Genomic DNA, 13,843 nt, shown 5'->3' with positions numbered 1-13,843 from the left:
TCTCATTCTTTTACTCATAAGGAGAAATTCTAAGAATTACTGTTTTACATATTCGCTACATTTTCTGCGAGGTCATATATATGCCTGAAAATGAGAGGATAACATTTGACCACGTTTAGAAAGGAGACTTAAAGGATGTGCCTTAACTTCCGAAAAGAATGACGTGCTTCAATTCTGCGACTCTGACAATCGATGTATCAAAACAATGCAGCTCTTACTCTTTGTGGATCATATGATATGCCAGGGCATATATATATAATAGTGTTTATTCAACAACCTAGGAAAGCAAAAATGTGGACCTTTTTAAAATCTGCTAATGATAGACTCAATGGTTATGTGCAGTGGCAAGGGAGGTTTCTATAATCATTATTCAAAATCTAGGTATATGCTACATTGTTTTATAGTTCTGATAAAATGCATAATATTTTCTGATCTGGCAATTGGCATCTGATTTTAATTGTTATTGATGTGTAAAAATGTATGTCTTGTTTGTGGTTATCTGTAATCGAGTAAGCAGTTTATGACTGTCTGACACAATACTTAGAAGGGCACATACATCAAGGAAAGTTCAACACACTCTCTTTCCTAAGGAGTTGAATGGCTTATAGCTCACAAAAGTAATCTGCAGTATGTCGGATGCTAAACTCGGTCCCCTTCTCAGGTTAGCATGATTAGTGAAGGGTCCCCTCTCTGCCTCATTTATTCTGCTTACAAACTTTGTCATGTGACCATATGCAGGGTTTTCCTACATTTTTTGTTGTGAGTGATGGATGACACCAATGATTTTTGCATCTCAAGTCTTACTGGTGTTACTCCAGGTTTCTGGGCTGTTCGGGGGAATTCAAACAATGTGCTTCTTTATTCTTTATGGACAAAATATTTGGAGAGGTACATTGTTACTGCAAAACTAACCTCTGCATCTATCGTGTCCGTTTTTACAGCTCTTCTGCATTGGTGTCAACAGTGGTGTAACTGATCAGAACATATCTGAACTAGGATGCCCTCGGAGTTATACATTACAAAAGATATATGGACCTCTCTCCCATACAGTTGAAGAGTTGAATTTTCAATTACCTGTAGTAGACACTCACTGACTGTAGGTAACTTCCTTGAACATCACACGTTAAAGTAGTCTTTTTATGAGTGCAAGGCATCACTTGAAACTCAAAAAACACAGTTTAAACTGACAAAAATAGACTTGATGTCTACGAGAAGTGGAACTTTAGCCTTCGATGTTGGTAATGTCTTAAAAGTTTGTGTACACCTGCAAGCATACTTCTTTGATGGTGATCGCTCAATTTCTAGAATGACAAAGGGAGAGAACGCCCCCAAAAAGGTATGGATGACTTGAGGAGTGGATTTTGCCTTGGGAAAATACTTTCACTTTGAACAGTACATGTTATTAAGTAAAACTGTATACATACCAGGACTTTTAATATGTGGATTTGTACACTATCTCAAGTAAACATGGAAGTGAAATTACTTCACTTTGATTTAAATGAGACTTAGTAAGTACTCATGGTACACTTTGACTGTCAAAGCATTTTAATAGCAGTAATAGAATCATTTGTGAATTCTAAAAGTATCACTGTGCTCCTAAACGTGAGAGGGAAGCAATGGGTGATCTAAGTACTTAGATCCACTGTGTCTTTGTCTCAGCGTTCCTCTGTTTTATAAGTATTTTTTTTTAAATCAATGATATTTTGGATGATTAGGGCATTTTCTATTTATTTTGAAATTCACTTGGTGTTTGTGTGAAACATGTTACTGACACACAGTATACATGCATCAATCATGCAATACGTTTTACAGTTATTAAAAAGTTTCTTGGTGGTGGCAGACGCCAGATAGGTCATTTTTTTCTTCCTTCTAGGGGGGTCAGCCTGGTTTTATAATCTGCGTGTGACATCTTTAGTATATGTTCTCTGTGTAGTGATTCTTCTGGTGATGTAATACCATTCTTCTGAAAAGGGTGTCAGTGTTCTTTTACAGTCTGCCAAGTGCATTCTGCTCTTGTGCGACCCACAATGTACGTTTAGTTGATTGCATTGTTTTACTATTATGGATGTTATGTGATTTCTTCAGAGGATGGTAACTGATACCAAAACTTAAGAATCTTCTACTTTGACTTTCACTCTAAATATTTAATTCTCTGCCAACATCTTTAAATGTTTCTTTTGGGATTCTATGCTGTTTTTAGCTCTTCATTTGCCCTAGGCTTACAAATTGTTCTTCCGTTACTTCTGGAAAAATGTGAATGAACCATTCTCTACTCCACACAATTTAACTTCAGTATTTTTATAGTGAGAACCTAGTCACAAAGGAAGTAGAGTGATACACATATAACATAAAAATTGTAGAATGGGAAGATAGCAATGTAAAATAAATTAAGGAGATGAGCTCTGAAACAGGACATCTTCATTTTTTTCGGAATAAAAGAAGATCCAATTTTGGTCTGATGTAATGTGGTAAAGACTATCACACTCTGGGAGCTGGGCATGGAAAGCATTTTTCAGGGCTTCATTTCTTCTAGAGTTAAGGATTCCAAATGAAAAAGATCTAGGATATCAGACTCAGCTTTTTTAGTCTGGATTAACAATTCTGTGCATGCACGTAAAAATATTGATTGAAACATTCGCTCATAAAGCACTGGTACTCATTTTTAGCCCCCCAATATTGTGGACTTTTGCGGAATGTGCATTGCAGCACTGTATGGGGCTTCCCCTCTTTGCTACCTTTGTATCCTTGATGCATCACTATGTCTGTGTGGGCACTTCTGAACATTTTGAATGGTGGCCAATAGCATAGGCAAGAGCTGCTCTTTGTGAAGATAAAAAAAACATGCAACAACCTGCAGCATCTGAAGTGGTGCACAATCTTCAATTTCAGTAAAATACACAGATACACTTTCACAAAGAATTGGAAACTACAGGAGGAAGCTGCTGAACTGTATATGGTGATACCTGAGCTTGCACATTGTGCTTTTGATTGACTGTTCCGTGAATTGCGTTTACAACTGTGGATCCAGTATTCATGAGATTAGCCATACATTGCCAGAGTCCTGTCTTTCTGGAGAAAAAAAACCTTGCTGTCTAAAATATAAAATAATATTTAGACTCAAACATCTAGTTAGGAAGACATAAAAAATTTCAAAAAGGGGGTGGTGATGGACAGAGTATCTGAGTTAATCAGAACACTCCTACCCAGTCAACAGATCAGGGCTTGATCCATCACCGTTTTTTAGCTCACTGCACCATCCCAGTTCAGAACCTGGCTATATGCAAATTAGTCTGTCCCTGGCCCAGTGCATCATGGGAACAGGGCAGACCAAACTACCAAGCCAATTCTTCACTGGAAAGGAAACAAGCTTCCGGGGACCGGTTTCTGGCATTACAGCTGTCTTCGGAAGACATAAAGGTAGTTAATTTTTTGGTGCAGGGATCTGATTTTCTCTTTACAAAGCTAAGCAGTGAATGCAAATTCAGTTTTTGAATGATATTATTTGTGTTGTAGTAAATCCACGTTTTCTCCTTCTTCTGGCCCATTTTGTTGCTGGCATTATGACGGTGAGAATTGTAACACTGCTATTTAGTACCGAAGATTGTCTTGGTAAAATGGGTTTAACCCATTTGGTCTATGTAATTGTAATGTATGTAACATTAGTTCTAGCACAGAAAATGTACCTATGATGTGGAAGTTAAATGTCATATGTAGGCAGCAGAGATTTTTTTTTACACTGCACATATACAACACAAATATGTGGTAGCCAGCAGGAGCACTCCTGTGCCTTTGCTGGGCTGCAGCTCAAAGCACTACGGTGGCACATGGAAGGGAAAAGCACCTTTATCATGCATGAAAAGCTTATTCTGAATTATTCATGTCACTCCTAACATGTACCTTGCAAACCTACAGGATAGGATGCTAATATATAAAAATAGGGCATAGTACATTTTGGGGTCACTGCACCTTCACATTGAAATAAAGCCCAAAAGAAATTTCAATGTGTCAGCTTTGATAGACTTTTCCTTGAACAGACTAAATTGTTTATATCACCATTTCTTATCTCCACCTGCTAAAATGCTAGAAAAATACTTCAAAGGTGTTTCTTAGGTTATTTTCCGAATCTAATTTACTGGTAAAATATGATTTTTGATAACTTAAGTGTGAAAATGAGTTTATAAAAATATAGTTTGTGCTGCTTTTGCCACTCAGCCGTTCCAAAGCTGGAATACACATCTCTTACTGGGAGAGATTATGACTCTGGCTCAGAGGAAAGCAGCTTGCTTATGATCCCAGGAAGAGAAGACAGGGCTGAATAGCTTACCAGCTATCAGGCATTAGTAACAGTCTGTAGAGAAAAGAAAGGCCATAGCACTAGCTCTTTTGACTTTGAGATGCCAGGTAGGGCTTTTCATATTCATTCTTAAGCCCTTTTGGACAGCCAGGGTCCAATCACCATGCGGGAGAGAACCTGCCAACCGAGAGAAGAGCTCATCTTACCAAGGGTATGGCTAAGGAGCTGATGACAGGCCTGTCTGGTGGCAGAAGAGTTGTGTTATTTAGAAACTGGTGACCTTGCTTATTTTATAGTTATGCAAAGATGAAGTGCTGCAAAGGAGCCAGCCAAAGATTATGAGAAAATAGACAGGATTCAGTGGCAGAATTTTACAAATCATTGAACAGGATAAATCTAGCACTTCAACCACCACCTTCTCAGAACATGCCCAGAAATGTGAAGGCTCCAACTGAACATGATGGTCTGGCTGAAAGAAGAATCATGCTGGAAGAAGAGGACTTACTCAACAACCCAGGAAGGTCTCAATCAAGGTGATCAAAACACCAGGTTCATCCACTTCAACGCTTTCAGTTCAGCAGGACCTCTCAGCATATGTATCAGACGTTGTTAAGCCCTGTCTGGCTACAACTTCCAAAAAGTGACTAAGTACTAAGTTAGAACATTGGACAGGGGCAAGGTGACAAATCTATCTTACTCACAAATTTCATGATCTTGATATCCTTTGACTCACTATTTTTTCACTTTGTCTAAATTGGTTTGGGAATTTTATTGTGTTGTTGTTTATCTTTTGATATTATTGGTACTGCTTGAACTTGACTTTATAGTCCTTAGAAAATGGTTGTGCCTTGTGCCACAGCTACTGAGGATTCAGAAGAGTGTGTCTATTAACTCCAGTGTGAACCACAGAGGATTATTAAACTGGTAGTGGCTCTACCTCTCCCACATCAATAACTCAATTCCAGACAATTGTCTTTTAATATGCACATGCATCCTACACCATCTATCTGAGGAAGATTTTGCCTACTCTCCCTCAGTATTCTAAGAATCAAATACTAATATGGACTACTTGGTTTGGTATGCAAAACTATAATGAGCCCAAGGCACCAGTTGTGAATCCAGCTGTCATAACTGGAACTTGGAATTCTCCTATTGCCCTTGTGTCAACCAAATCTGGTTGCAAATGGGTCAATCCCTCTGTGTCCTTAATAAAGTGGTATAGCTGCTCAGAAAAATTTACATAAAGCGTGTGGACTCCCTTGAGTTGTAGTGTAATGATGAAAATAATAATATGATTATTTTTTGCATCACTGTATGTGAACCGTAAACTCTCTATGACTACTTTCTTTAACCTTTTTAGTGCTTGTTTATACTTGCTACAATATGCTGCATTGTTATGAATGGTTAGGATTGTGATTTGTTTGCTTGCAGTGCTGCATGTAGCCATGTATTTGCATCAGAAACTGCCTCTTCATTAAGATCTTACTTAGGTTCATTTTTAGATGTATTTAGAGAAGAGGGAATATAAAACTTCCCTTTTTGCTAGTCAGTAGACACCCCAGAAGATGTTGTGGGTGTGGCCTTTAGTCTTTTGGTTTGTAACCAGATACCCTTCCTTGATAGCACTGTAGGCCCATATTGCACAGTTAATGTACTCACTATCTAGTACACAGTGCTTATCCCCGCTGTGTAGTTATGGTTCAGCGGCACCTTCTACTATTCATTTTTTGATTTGCTTATAACTTTTTACCCTATATACAGACCTGCATGCAAAATGGCATTCTATCAACTGAGTAAGCTAGGTTTTGGCATGACAAGTTTTGTGAAGACGAGCTCTCAGGGAAAATAATGATGAAGGGATATGATTAAAGGTATCATTTACCATTTAGACTTCCCTAGAAAATGTTGCCAAAACATTAAACGAAAATCCCTTATCACATTTACATGAAATTTGGCATGAATAGAGAACTTTACACAGGGAGCTTGTTGCTTTTTTAAATTTGTGTGGAACTTTACTCTGAAAGCTTGCATTTTTATTTGGTGTAAAACCGTCTAGCACTTGAGGTATCTGTGTTTTAAAAATGTGCTGGTGGTATTGAAAAGGTTCGCACTTTTGTAAAGGTTTGTTGAAACCTGAGTCAGTCATGCCAATCAAATTTTAAAACAAAATGTAGTAAATGTCATTGGCTGGATTAGGACTAACGTTTTTGGCCATCGTGAAACTCCTAAATCAGAACTAATTCTGGAATTTTGAGCTGGGAAAAATATTTCCACACCCTTAGGTGAGCCAATCTCTAAGGTGACTGACTCCAGGGCAGTGGAGAGGGGAATGTAGATGTGTGGAAACTATGAGGCACTCCAGAAACATTTCTAAAATGTTGGCACGTGATTAAAGAGTTTTAACCATCTCATAAGCTTACCAAGTGCCATTTTGAGTCCTTTATTAGACCATCATTTTGTCCCTTACTGCCAAGTTGAGATGATTTATGAGTTTATGGGACTGCAAGAAAAGAAATGCACAAGGAAATCCAAACACTAAAATGAGTGCCTGTCTTTCCTTGGAAGGCAGGAATACTGCATAGGGACAGACCCCAGTTCAGGCCTGTTGTGCAATCTCCTGCTCACAGCTGAAGGTCGTGCTCAGCCCGAGATGGCTAGCTATGGTTGGCTGGGGAGAAGGACCAGCAACATGTCAGGCCCTGCACTAAACCCCAACAAAGCAGGATTAATATAAAGTACATCATAATAAAATCAATGAGATTCACCAACACTACTGTTAAAACTGAATTATGGATCTGCCTAATTTCAAATCACTTTATTTCCACCATCAGGGACATAAAAGTACAGACAATAAAAAGAGAATGAAGTGGAATAAAACATGCATAAATCCGTAAAACCACTGAAATTCAACAGTTATAGTTATGAACGTACACAACACACAGTATAGCCTACAGCGTCCGCCATGCACTAAACACCTATATGCAAATGGCACGCTCACACATAAAAAGAGACAACGGGAGAAAATCATGGCATATTAGATGCTTTGCGTTGTCATGTGTATTGATAATTCATAAACATAACTGGTGAATATCAGTGGTTTTACACATTTAAGTGAGAACCATAAATCTGTTTTTAAAAGTGGCAGACATACATCATTTTTGCTTTGGCACTAAAAATAAACACAGTACAAAACACGTTCTTTAGAGCAACTGTACTAATGCATATACACTCACATTGAGAAAAAAACTGTATCTTGCCTCACAGATTGCATGTAACAATTACTTTACAGTGGTAGACCATTCTTGCAATACTCACAAGTTCGCTTCCCTGTGATTTTACCATTCATCAAATGTAACTCCTTGCATTATGGTTTCAGTTTAATACATTTTGTTGAAACAAGTACATATTAAAAATCCCATGACATAAATCATATATGTGGATCTGCACGGTATTATAATCCATTTCTTAGCATTGTTGAGAGTGAAAGGACATCGTGACTCACTGGAATAATATGTTATTTATAACACGTTGAGGGAGAGAAGGGAAATCATGACGAACTTGCACTGACTTTCTGTTGTCACCCAACTTAGCAATGACTAGTATATTACACTCTGCATTATTGCATGTATATTATATAATATGCTAATGAGCCCACACACTGATTGTCACATAAGTGATAGCAAATTAATTTTTAACAGCTGTTTAATTGGAGAAAATTCAAATTTTGTAAATTCCTGTGCCTCTTACACAATGACAGATGCAACCATTTCTACTACTTACGCACATTAAGACAGTCGATGGTAAAAGCTGAATGCAGTCAAGTGTAAGCAAAGCATTTGAATGTGCTCGACCTGCTGCATTCCAATTTGTTCATACGAACCTCGCAAGCGTTTTGTCACGGCTTCTTATTGAGCAAGGCATTAGGAAAATTTAAGGGAAAGACTAAGGAACAATCTGCTTGTTTTCTAAACCGCATGTGGCAATCCAGACCTGGCGCAGCGGAGAGGGTTTGAGATTCCGCTGCACAGTACTGCCATCTAGCAGCAACGAGACGTCAGTGCATTTACAAAATCTGCAAAGAAAAATCACGGATATTTCGGCTGCCTGGTTTGCATGCAGCAGACTAGGGAACATTGTGCCGTCGGGCACGGTTGTCTATTTCTTTGTGATGTCTGAGGAAATTTTAAAAAAATGTAAACGATCTTAACACATGCTCATATGATGAAAGTTATTATTTCAGCTCTGTAAGTGCTGCAATGGTGAGTTCCCCAACTGCACCTCAAGACGATCCTACTTCCTAGCCTAAACAGTCAGCAATGCGCGATTCTCCCCGAACCCCTTGAGTGTATGCTGTCTTGTTTAATCATTTATCAGCCACTGTCCTTAAACGATCTTGATTCCAGATTTGTACTAATATTCTGCAGATGAATGGTGTTTCTTAAAAGAGCGTTGAGTAGTACATCAGTAGTTTATTTGGCATTCCTTTAAACCTTTCCCAAAACATCCAAGGCTCACTTCAGATTATATCAGTAGTCTGAGCATCCTGGCTATATTATACGTGTTTAAATTAAGTAAGTGTATGCATTAGGGGAGTGCGTGGTCGCAATGATTTTTTCTAGTGCCTTTTCTCAAATCTCTTTTAAAAAGAACGAAAGATACACAAAAGAGGCAATCTTTATTTGCTGCGTTTTGCCCTGAAAAAAGCTACGCGAGGCTGTTAATGTCAGCACAAAAATACCAATCCTCACTCAGGTGTGTATAAATACTTGCATTTTACAGTTCAAAAACTGAGAAATAGAACCAGTTTTTGCTCTAACACAATTTGTGAATACTATTCTATTACTGAATCTAAATCTAATTTTCAAAACCTAATGAAAATTGTCATTCCACACAGGTCCCCCACAAAATATCTTACCAGCCAAGGTGACAAAAACCTTGTATTCCTTTTAATTATGCATCCAATGGCAATCAGAAAAAAAACTTTCTGCATCAAGGTCCAGGTCCAGTTTCCTTAAAGTGAATGTAACTCATTTAAAAAAGTGTATAACTCTAGTTGGATCACCCGATTCCAAGAAAATATTTTTGTTCTCCCATTTATTGTGTCATTCTACTCTGTCTGTGTGAGTTATCAATCACTTAAAATGGGTACAGAGTCAGTGATGGTGTTTTCTCTTGACAACCTGGAATTCCAGGTTAATTGTTGTGTTTTCACTGCAGTGATGATGTTTGATCTACGGACAGTTTAATAGCTTTGTCAACCAGCTGCAGCTGGAATGTTTTCTTAGGACATAACCTTGGCTCCACCTCTTTCTATACTGATATGGATGACTTAATGGGGGGAATTGTAACCATAAGAGCTTACCTGCAAAGCCCCTAGTGGCTAGGTCTTCCCCCATTATTTGCTAATGTTTGTATATATTTATTGCCAAATCTGACTCAGTTTTGTGGCTCAACATTTCATATGTATGTGTGGTGGAAATCAGGACCTGCTTGCAGTGCCCCCTCCATATTTTGTATACCACTATTTTTACTACTAGATGCTGATTTTCTGACTCTAATTGTCCCCAGGTTCTGCTTCAAACCCCAAGGCCTCAGCTCTGATTTAAAGTACATGGATATTGGGTATAATTACAATTGACAAAGACAACCTACCTGTAACTTCCTAGAATATGATAGGGCATGTAGGTCTAGAGGTTTAGTAGATTTAATATGCTAAAGTGTGCATTACTATGGTGCCTGCTGTCATTTTAAAAAAGCCAGCTAGCTCTGTCTTGGAGGCTGCTTTTAAACTTAAAGTATATGCAAATTCTACTTTGGAATTAAAGGTACTTCCAAAGTCTCAAACCACCTTATTCTTACATACAAATCACCTCTAAGGTCTCCCCTATGTGCCCCAGGGGTAGGGTGCCTTGTTATAAACAGGAATATTTTAAAACATGTTTTATATGCCCTGGTAAGGGAAAAGACTGCCAATTTTGTTTTTTCCAATTGTAGCTCAATAGCTCTATAGTCTAACATGGGAATACGTTCTTAAACTATAACTATAGAAAGAAAGGAGCTAAAAATATACTTCAACGTATCAAAATGATAGATTAAATCCAATAACTTGTCACTGTTAGATTCATTATACCTATCGCAGAAAATATGTTATATAATTTTCTTTTTTGTAAGCCAAAATCCAGCCTTCCTGCAGCCCTGCTCTGATTGGTCAGCCTCTGCCAGGCTGAGCCAACCTGCCTTAATTATGTGTTAAATGGCCTTACTAGAGAGAAAGGATTTCCTGTGGGAGGAGAACTGCAAGCTGCAGAGCAGATGGCTGAATGGGGTGAACTAGCCAAACTGGTCTTTAAACAGGGAATGACAGTATAGGGGAGCACAGGCTCACCCACAATGTCAGCCCGATAGGAGCTCCTGAAATTTGATTAGCAAAGGAGCTGGAAGGGCATTGTTAGGGAAACTTAGCATACCCGTGGAATGGCTTAGCCAGATCTTAACCTCCAGTAGAAAGTTTCTCCATTTGGGGTTTTTGAAGAATGGTGCTTTCTGATTCAAGATTGTGTCACACTTTGGAGGAAGTGGTCATATCTGAGGGTGGCACCCTGCACCCTATTGGTCAGGTGTGCCTTCCAGCTTGTCACCAAGGAACACTTGAGAAAAATAGAAGAGCTCCTTAGCAACTCAGTTCCCTGCCTGAACAACAAGCAAAGAAGGACTACTCTGCCCTGGAACTCTGATCTACACCCAAAGGATTGCACTCTAAAGCCATAAGTACTTTTCCTGACTTCACAGGGATTAAGGAGTGGATTCCCTGAAAGCAATATGCTAACAGAACTCCACCTGCATCATCTCCACTAAGAACAACTCATCTAGAGTGCGTCCAGTGAACTTGTAAGGATTTTGCCAGGATCATTGTAGGAAACGTAGTCCCACCGTCACAGGGACCATCTCAGTGCTTCTAGAACCTTGGATTGGTGTTTGGACACTTTGAAACCACAAGCGGAACTTCTGCAAGAAGATCCACAAGTTTGGAGAATTTTTGGAGAAAAAGCTCCATAAGGTGACCTACCCATCGATGAGAGTCAAGCCTCTGTTCTCGATCCATGACCTGGCCTGAATTTCAGGTTCGTCCCACTGTAAGCTCCAGACCTCAAAATTTCAAGGATTGTACAGAGGCCTTGCGCTGAACCAAGCTGCTGTCTTTGGCTCGAAACCCAGCCTGACAAGGAGCCTCGCTCAACATCGAGAGAAAAAGCTCCAGAACATAATCTAAGTGCAAAGGAAATTATTTTGACAAAGGACTCCCGCCTAGTGTATCCAATCAGGGCCCCATCACGATCGGTCTCAAACTTTGACTTTGCCGTTGTCAAGCGCGACCAGATGTCCCAAAGTGACTCTTTGGACTTTTAAGCACTAGAAAGTGTTTATTATTTAAAAATTCACATCTCCAGTTCCCTACATTGGAGATTTCTTTTCTATTGGTGTCCATTTGTTCATAAAATTATAACCAATTTTTTATGAATTGGTGTCGGAATGTGTTACTTATTTAATATACGGGTATTTTTAAATGCTTTACACACATGTCTCCTATGTTAAGGCTGCATGCTCGTTGCCAGCTACCAAGGGTTGAGAAAGAGAATAATTTATTGACACTTTGACTGAACCCTTTATTGTGTTTATGGTCTTATTACTAGCGGTTGGTTCCTATTTATCGCTACTAAAAGCACTTTCCCACAGTAGTGATAATACCTATCTCCATAATCATTCTGAGATCCACAGGTGGTCATTTCCTCTTTTGATACACAGGCGAGTAACAATCACTTAAAGCTGAATACGCACCAGATGCAGGTATTGATCCCATATAATGATTCCTAACTATGGTGTAATAATACCTGTACCGTTTATTATGGGAGTTATCCTAGCTCTTTGCCAGTGACAAAAAAGCCTGGGTTATACATGAGTGAGAGTTATTGAGAGCTCAGCAGCTACCCACAAGGGTTGTCCAGGTACTGGTAGCAGGCGTCATCTGAAAAAGAAGTAAGAGCAAAAAGTTAAAGAACTAGGGGAGCTTAAAGAGCCATGTTTTGTTATTCTTTCTGAATACATCTTCAAATCTGATGTGATGAAGTTTAATTAGAAGAGAGTTCCAGTGGGATGTAGACTGGAAAGAGAAGGATCCCCTGCCAATTCTAGCAGTTGGGAACTGTGGAATGCATACCATATTGGAACTGGAGGAATGTAAAGTGTGCAAAGGGACTTAAGACTGAAAGGGAGATTGAATATGGGATGGATATTAGTTCGACATTGCCTTGAAAACAAAACAAAGTGATTTGAAGATGACATGTTTCTGAATCTGTATATAATGTATAGCTTTTAGATGGTGCGGTACTGAGTTTCTGTACTTGCTGCCTCTGCATCTGATAGGCTGGTAGACTCAGACATAGGGATTTACTATTGTTTATTCTTACTGTGATTATGGTTTGGATAAGTCTTACTGGACCAGATAGGTAAGAAGGGGAGAATTTCCCACAGAGGCCTCAGCAATGCAAAGCTAGTGACTGAGGAAACCTGAGCAGGAAAATACATACTGTGAGAAAACAAATGGCAGTGTTTCTTGCTCTAGAAGAAAGAATGGGTATTGCCCCAGGTCAGAAGGCCGTCACTGGTGGGGCCAGATTTAGTTTTTGCTTCCAAATGGTACTACTTACATTTTTTCACCATTTAGTTTAAGGCAGTTGTCATTCATTCACTTTGCTAAAGCTGTCATACAAGACCTGAATGTCTCCTGAGTGCCAGTAATAGAATCTGTTATGATAGTAACACTGCAGTATTATCTGACGAAGATAAGATGCTGAAGCCAACAGAGTGGTTAGCTCTGGAAGAAATCACATGGATACATTAAAGAAAGTGAGGCTGAAGGAGGATGCTTGCAGAGCCTCATGGAAATAAGTGAACGGAAAGAGTTGAAAGGTACCAGAAGGTTTGATTGAGTGAGTGTATCTGCTAAATAGAAGTGCAAATATTTAAAAGTTTTTTGACAAACTCCGATATTGAAAAGGCGTTCCAATACAATGGTGTGTGAAAGCATTGAATAGGTGTTTTAATATGATGGTGTGTATATGCATGTTTCAGTGCTGTGTTATCGTCTGAAGCCAATTAGGGTACCATTTAGAAATCCATTTAAATTAAGTAACTGGACATTTTTCCAAGATTTTAGATGATAAAGCCTGGAATGAGATTGAGATATAGGCCAGTAGTTGCTTAGGAATGTAGGGCATGAGGCAGCGAACCATGGAGCGGAAAGTATTTTGCAATAGAAGCAGACATTTTGAAGCAGAGTGATTGATTCAAGTGCTAAAACAATCCAATTGTTGAAAATTGTCAGATATCTCAAAAGTGTGAATGCAAGATGTTTCAGCTAGACCTTTTGAAACGTTTTCAACCTTGGACTAAACCCAGGAGGATTTGGGCTTAGAGGTTTTCTTTGAATCTGTTTGAATAGACACAATCAAGAAACGGACTGCTTAGTGGAAATTTCAGGCTAGAGATATC

At 38.9% G+C, this 13,843-nt stretch overlaps 1 protein-coding gene across 1 annotated transcript in view; it reads left to right on the top strand.

Annotated features, from left to right (window-relative positions):
• Positions 1–13,843, top strand: part of LOC144769317 (teneurin-2-like) — an 853,614-nt gene that overhangs the window by 605,327 nt on the left and 234,444 nt on the right. The window lies entirely within an intron of this gene.

The sequence above is a fragment of the Lissotriton helveticus genome, chromosome 7 (assembly GCF_964261635.1).
Source record: "Lissotriton helveticus chromosome 7, aLisHel1.1, whole genome shotgun sequence".
Classification (NCBI taxonomy): Eukaryota; Metazoa; Chordata; class Amphibia; order Caudata; family Salamandridae; genus Lissotriton; species Lissotriton helveticus.
Note: the sequence above shows the minus strand (reverse complement) of the source record. Positions and strands in the feature narration are given on the sequence as shown.